The sequence below is a fragment of the Pollicipes pollicipes genome, unplaced genomic scaffold (genome assembly GCF_011947565.3).
Source record: "Pollicipes pollicipes isolate AB1234 unplaced genomic scaffold, Ppol_2.1 Scaffold_6686;HRSCAF=7923_pilon_pilon_pilon, whole genome shotgun sequence".
Taxonomy (NCBI): Eukaryota; Metazoa; Arthropoda; class Thecostraca; order Pollicipedomorpha; family Pollicipedidae; genus Pollicipes; species Pollicipes pollicipes.
Window position 1 is genome coordinate 16,945,998 of NW_023596921.1, and position 6,948 is coordinate 16,952,945.

Sequence of the window (6,948 nt, forward strand, 5' to 3'; positions counted from 1 at the left end):
TATGACCAGGTATTTGTGATCCTGAAGAGCAGACAGCAAACAGGTAAGAGCACGTTGTCCTGAAAACTAACAGCCTGCGTGCATCGGTAGGTGGTGGAGGCCCTACCAAGGGCGTGCCGCTACCTCTGGGCGTGTAGGCTGTGGGCGAATTCAGTCACAGGCCCGTTGACATGCTGATCGGCTGTGATCCAGGCACCAGGTCGTGCTATGGGATCACCAGGAGCTGAGATACTGTGGCACCACCAGGAGCTGTCCCCAGTGCTCCGGCTTGTCAAAGCGGTGTTTGGCACGGCCCACATGCTCTGCAGCGGGTTCAAATGGAGCTGGAAGTGGAATAAATGCCCCATCGGAATGAAGATTTGGGGCCATTTGTGGTTCCCCTGAAAGTTGGTGCCTTTTGAAAACAAAGATCATGTTGATCCCAAATGAGGATTTTGATGTCCTTGCGGTTCAGGGGAAGCATGGCCTTAGGTCCTCTCCTCCATACTTACCTCTGGATCCATCCCTTTAGGTAATCCAGATGTTTCCGAATGTTTAAAATCAAACGAAATGCTTGTTTTCTGCCAAAATAGAGTGCTTCTTTGTTTGAGAACATGTTTTTGTAACCTGCTTTTGAACTGAAGTTAACTGACCTGGGTCCGATTTACCTATGTCGATTTGGTATGTCAACAACGGTACTTTACAGGTCATGCACTGCTGGTCCTCTCATAGGGTGACCGAGGTGTGCTGGTCCCAGCCGTCCCATGATCTCACTCAGCTGTGCTGGTCCCAGCCGTGCCATCATCTCACTCAGCTGTGCTGGCCCCGGCCGCCCCATCGCCTCACTCAGCTATGCTGGTCCCAACCGTGCCATTATCTCACTCAGCTGTGCTGGTCCCAGCCGTGCCATCATCTCACTCAGCTGTGCTGGCCCCAGCCGCCGCCCCCCCCCCCCCCCTCCCGCTCACCTGACTCAGCTGTGATAGAGGCGGCGGTCTCGTCGCGCGACCGAGCTGCAGGCCTCAGCGGTCCCGTTATTTGCTCTGAATACAGCGTTGCTTCACCGACTGACACCTGAGCCGTACAGGTTGCAGCGGTCACATGTCACCGAGCGGCTGCTCTCTCGTCGGGTGACCGAGCTGCGCTGAAGTCGGGGACCTCGTCAGTGGACTGAGCTGCAGCGGCCGCGGCCGTTCCGTCATCTGATCTGACACCTCGGAGGCGGTGGTTTCGCGTGACCGAGGTGCGGCGATTTCGTTGGGCGACTGCGCTGCGCTGAACATAGTTCTAGCGTAACCAAGCTGCAGCAGTGTTCTTGTTTCACCAAGCGGCGTGCAGGCGTCCCGTTCCGCACCCGGACCGAACGTGGCCGCCTCGTGTTTCCAATCCGCGAGGATCCCGTGCGAGTGGGCTGTGCTCGCCGCGGCGATCCCGTCGTCTGGTGGTTCTTGACGTGAACTGGAGCAGGTAGGCCGCCGAAGTTTCTCAGATGATCTTTGACCCCGTGCCAGCTCGCACATATGAGGACGGCCCCAGCATTACTACCCATCTGAGCTGCCTGCTAAACAGTGTTCATTTTTCCTATCTTCGGTATTGTGCTAGCGGGCTGATAGAGTCACGATTTGAGTGACAGCAAAAAGATCGCAGCTTTATTATGAGGCCCTGGTTGGTCACTTAGACTGGTCAGTGACCAGTCTCAGGCGTGGGAGCAGACGCTAGGGACAGTTAACCCGGCCACTAAATCTCGTTAGGTCTGGTGGAGAGGGTCAAGTTGGAATTCCAGCCAGATTTGTCATTTTCATCTCGGTTGTTTATATGCTTGGTGATGCTGCCCGCTTACACACGCACAAAATCTACGAAATCTGAGGCCTATATATGACCAACCGGGAAATATTTAAAATGACACGGAAGCTTAAGGCCCAGCACTTGAACTTTGACTTCAAGTGTGTGCAAAGTGTATCAGATCTGATTCCTGACGTCAATTTTATGAGGCGCCCGGTAATGCTAAAATCGTCAACATGACAGAAAGCCTACACATTTTGAACATCATACGCAATTTTCACATCACCGAGCTTCCACAAGCAAGGGACGCGAGATCTGGGGAGGGAGTTGGGCAAGGATCTGGTCCACCAACTTCTTGGAAATTCAGCGTAAGTATTTTCGGGGCTAACCGTTATGAAACAACCAAAAATATCCCTTTGAGCGCAGAGATGCACTCTAGGTACTAGATAATTTGGCAGGGCACGGGGACAACCGCCCCTTGCCAGTTGCCAAGGGGGCAAACACCCCTTCCCCTTCCTTTCTCCGTAATGTGCGCCAATTTGCGCCTGAACCCATATCTCAAGTTGTTCAATTTGATCATCTTCCTATGACCCTGCCCGCCAGTTTACCTTCAGCAGAAAGAAGTTTCAGCGCGTGACGGAGGCGCCCAGCCGACTGCGCTTAGTGTTGGCACTGGGGATGATCAATGCAGTTCGTTACGTGCGCGGCCTTTGCCTGGATAGAGTGGATCGAGCTCATTCCGTGGTGACTTTTGTCAGTCCACGCGCATCATGTCTGAGAATGTTTGGCTGCGCTTAGGGCAGCGCCATAAAGGGTGGTGGTGCAGGCCTGGAGTAGTATGTGATCCCTGTGACCCCGAAGCCGCGTCTCGTTGGGATAGTTTATCTCGACCGTAATAAATGACCAGATTTCCCCGCGGTTATTATTTTTCCACAAGTAAACAAAACACTGTTAACATCAGGCGTACAGGCCAGAGCGTCGCTGCCAGGTAAAAATGAATATCTCCCTGCGAAGCTATTGCCACTGTTCATGAAGCAGTTTTACCCTCATACATTGTATGACCAATTGGTCCAGATTATAAGTGTCCCTGCGATGGTAGAAGCCTACGAAACCGCGATAAGATTTTTCCGCCAGTATGGGTCGCCGGACATCCTTCCACCATATGAGGGAGAAGGGATGACAGGCATTTTAATCATTTGTTTCCAGCCGACGTCCACAGGGCCAAAGTTCATTTCCGATCAGTTATGGATCTCAGCCCTAGCCCCATCCCTGGTTTCCGTGCCCCCGTGCTTTGCGGTGGTGCAGCGTAAGGCACGCAGGACTTTGCAGAGCAATGTCGCTTACGCGAACGTCAGTTATTAAACGCACGATTTCTCACCCACTTTTATTCAAGCACCGTTGTGACGGCATCATGCCCTCTTCCCACTATCAAAGTTGATGGCGACACCCTTGCAAGGGAATAAAGCTGTCTCAAACTTGCACAGCAGCTGTCTCAAGCTTAAACACGAGGGTGCGATGGTCACGCGTTTGTCCAGCAAACAGCGACTTATGACGGCTGTGTTCCGGCCTGTTCCGTGCGCGTATGTGTCACTTCATCTTGTTGTGTACCCAGTCCACATATGTGCTGACTCGGTTGAAAATACTCAGAGAGTTTGCGGTAACTTTGCAATACGTCGCGGTCCCTCCCGAAACGACTCCGACCAGCTGATACCGACCATCGGAGCGGAGATGCACCATTGGACCGCCAGAGTCACCCTGCGGATAGGAACAGAAATACAGATTCAGTTAATGGATAACGTGTGGCGTTAGTCATGGCAGAATGCCGACAGGTTTTATAGCATAGGTGAAAAAACGCGTGTTCATAAATACGCATCCCACTGTTAAGAAGCAAATATGCGTAAGGCATGAAGCTTGCATGGAATAATTACGATAGGAGTAGTTCGTACGCAGGAGTTGAACCAAATAAAAAATTTCGCTTTGCCCCACGCTGCAGCGGCTTGTGGCCATTATGTATTGCCGACTTTCTTTTTTTAATTTTGAAAGGCCAGTGCCATGCCACATCTGGTGTCAAGGGAAACCTCAGTAAACAAATGTAACGCTGCTTACCGTCTCGCGTCACACGTAGCCAACGAAAACGTGCACTATTTGTTCAACACGGTGGACGTAAAGTTCGCAAGTGGCCAAAAGTCGGTAAAAGGCGTGTCAGGACCGGGTACATGGCTCAACCGGGGCGACAGCGCAAGGGAACCTTTGCATTTCGACTTGTCTTGGAACGGTCAATCACACCGGTTGCGGCGCGGGTCATCTGGTGAGACGGCGCAAGTGCGCTCGTGCTCAAGCGACCCATTCGGCGTTGTTTTTTTTTTTTGTTGCGTTTTTAGGACTCATGTCAGATGTCGAGAGTTCAACCAGATACCGTATGGGACCAGCCGCATGATGTAAGCGCATGTGCTGTCTACATATCACCCACGCTACCCAATACTGTACAACTTAGGGCAACGCCAGCAGTGGTGTCAATTTTTAAAATCGGTTGGTGTGAGGGGGCTGAGCCGATAAATTTGGCTTGACAGACACCAATCCTTATTTCTCTTCGGATTTTGGTCACTTCATTTGCATCGCCGACGTCAAAATAAAAGCTTTCAACGTGTGTTCAATTCCAAACCTACAGCGAAACGTCAACTTTCGAGATGTGCTCTGCACATGCTCACGCTGCCAGCGCCAACGTGTACAGACAAATACAAAGCTTCAAGTTTCGTTTAGCTGGGATGGCCTGTTGCAATATGGTCTGGTCTGTTGAAATTTGTTTTCATTTCCGCAATTTTCTCACCAGCTGGCTTGCAACAGTGACAGCTTTTATGATGTGATCGCTCACATCCGGTATATCAGAAACGTTTTTTTTTATCCCTGGGAACTGCAAGCGGCCAACAGGCAGAGGACAAACACACTGTTCACGTCCCCTCAACAGTGCGCTTGAGCCTAAAACTAACTTTTAAAAAGGCTGCGACATGTACACAGTATCATTTGTTAATAACTGCATTCATCTTGTAGATCCTTGACCTTTATATAGTCCGTGTTCATCTGACAGCAAATGCCACCACCCCCGAACGCAACTGCCCTTCTCCTGATTCCAAAATGACCTACACGTGCTATGGCTGCTAGCGTTTTGCAAATGGCACATGCATCCGCTGAGGGCGGGGACGGAGGCCCGCGTCTCTAGCTCCCACACTGGCCCTGAGGTCCCGGACTGACTCTGATGACCTGTGACCTGACTCTCACGCTGCGATTGTGACGGGAGGATATCTGTAACGGATTGCTGAAGCAACACATGTGCATCGCGTAGAGTCGTGCAGAACGACTGTTCACATGAGTTAGGTTCTTGTAAATTCAGGTGATGAGAATGAAAACAACATATAGAGATGTGTTTGAAAACGCAGTTTTTTCTCCTTTTTTATTGAATACCCACGGTGTTCCGTTGAGCACACTTTTGATGTCTAGCCTAATGAACAGCATATAGGATTTTTCAGGTGTGCCTTACATCAAACCTATATCATCACCAAAAATCATCGTCCGGCTGCACGGGAACTGTTTGGTTAGATTTGATCAGGTTTCCTTCCTTGAACCCTTCTTCCGTTTTTCATCGTGATTGAAAAGTCCATATTATCTCTCCCGTATCGTCTCATGACCAAGAACAGCAGCAAAATGAGCAACTGAGAATAAACCGTGGAACGTTAGGAAGAATGAGTATACATTAATATTTTTGTTCTAAAGATCAAAGGATTCATAGGGAGATTACATGTCCCCTCTCCTTAAGCGAATCAAAGGAGGTATAATGAAGAAATGCACACCGAAAAAAGTCCTACGAAGAATCGCGCGCACAAGGCAACGCAAGGCAGGGGGACCTGGTTGTCAAAAAGCGACGCGAACATGAATAAATGCGTTGGCGAAGAAAGAATGATGCAAAAAAATGCCCGTTCAAATAAATGCGATACAGTGTTCTTTGCGCACACAAGATTTGCGCGTGCAAAGCAGTGTGGATACCAATATTTGTGGCAGGAGGACTCGCAGGCGAGGTTTGCCGTGGGGCGATTTTCGCACGATTTGTTGCGTGAGAAAGTACTGCAATACAAGGATCTGCGTTTTACACTTATTCACACCAAAAACGCCTAAAACTAGTGTGGTGCAAATTTGGTAACATAACGGAATTCAAGAGAACCGATCATGTGAAAATATTCCTTTTAATGAGCTCGCACAGGTCAGGGAAAACTTAAAATCACCTTCCGGCTCTTCTATAATGAAACAGGTTGCAACTGTGTATGAACTTTTTAGCAAGCCTTAGACTGGGGTGCGGACAAGTTTTTGCACGGTCTACACAGCGTGCTGTCCATATACCTTGCACACATCTCTGTCGGACAGTTTTGTTGCCGTACATAGCTTGGTGTTCTGAAGCCCGTTTGGATATACTTCTCGATTTGGGTCGATGACAGCCTCGCACTTTTCATGGTGATCGCAGGCAGGCTGATTTCTTGTAAGACTTGGCTGGGGTGTGGCTGACAAACACAAAGGTGGATGTTAGACGGTGCAGGAATTCACAGTGCATTGGGAGTGTATCTTTACGCGGGATTGTACTTCAATAATTTATACTGGGTCATGCCACGTTGGCGTAATTATATCTGTTTAGCAAAACGTGTGTAGAATTACTAGTTTTTTGTCGATACATTTTATTTACCTCGCGCACATTTAGCCCGATTGCAGGACATCGCTTGTGAAGGCTGATTGGTAAACAAGATATTACTCGAGGCTGTAATGACACTTCCCACTTTGCGATTCTTGATTTAAACTTCGTTTACAAATGAGCCTGCCAAAGTTGCAGCGACGACTGGATGTTTTCTGTTAGTGCTCATTGTCAGACAAAACGACTGAATAGTCGTTTTTACCCTTTCGGTTCTCCATAATGGTACATACCTAGTATGTTCAGAGAGAAGAGAGAGAGAGAGAGAGAGAGAGAGATGAGAGAGGAGAGAGAGAGAGGAGATAGAGAGAGAGAGAGAGAGGAGAGAGAGAGAGAGAGAGAAGAGAGAGAGAGAGAGAGAGAGAGAGAGAGAGGAGAGAGGAGAGAGAGAGAGAGAGAGAGAGAGAGAGAGGAGAGAGAGAGAGGAGAGAGAGAGAGAGGAGAGAGAGGAGAGAGAG

The 6,948-nt window shown here is 49.4% G+C and overlaps 1 long non-coding RNA gene across 1 annotated transcript; it reads right to left on the reverse strand.

Annotated features, from left to right (window-relative positions):
- Positions 1–3,131: 3,131 nt before the first annotated feature.
- On the reverse strand, positions 3,132–6,257 carry LOC119107911 (uncharacterized). The gene is made up of 2 exons (XR_005095292.1): positions 6,151–6,257; positions 3,132–3,516 (listed from the first exon to the last, which is right to left on the reverse strand). It is a non-coding gene; the product is annotated as an uncharacterized LOC119107911 (long non-coding RNA).
- Positions 6,258–6,948: the final 691 nt, after the last annotated feature.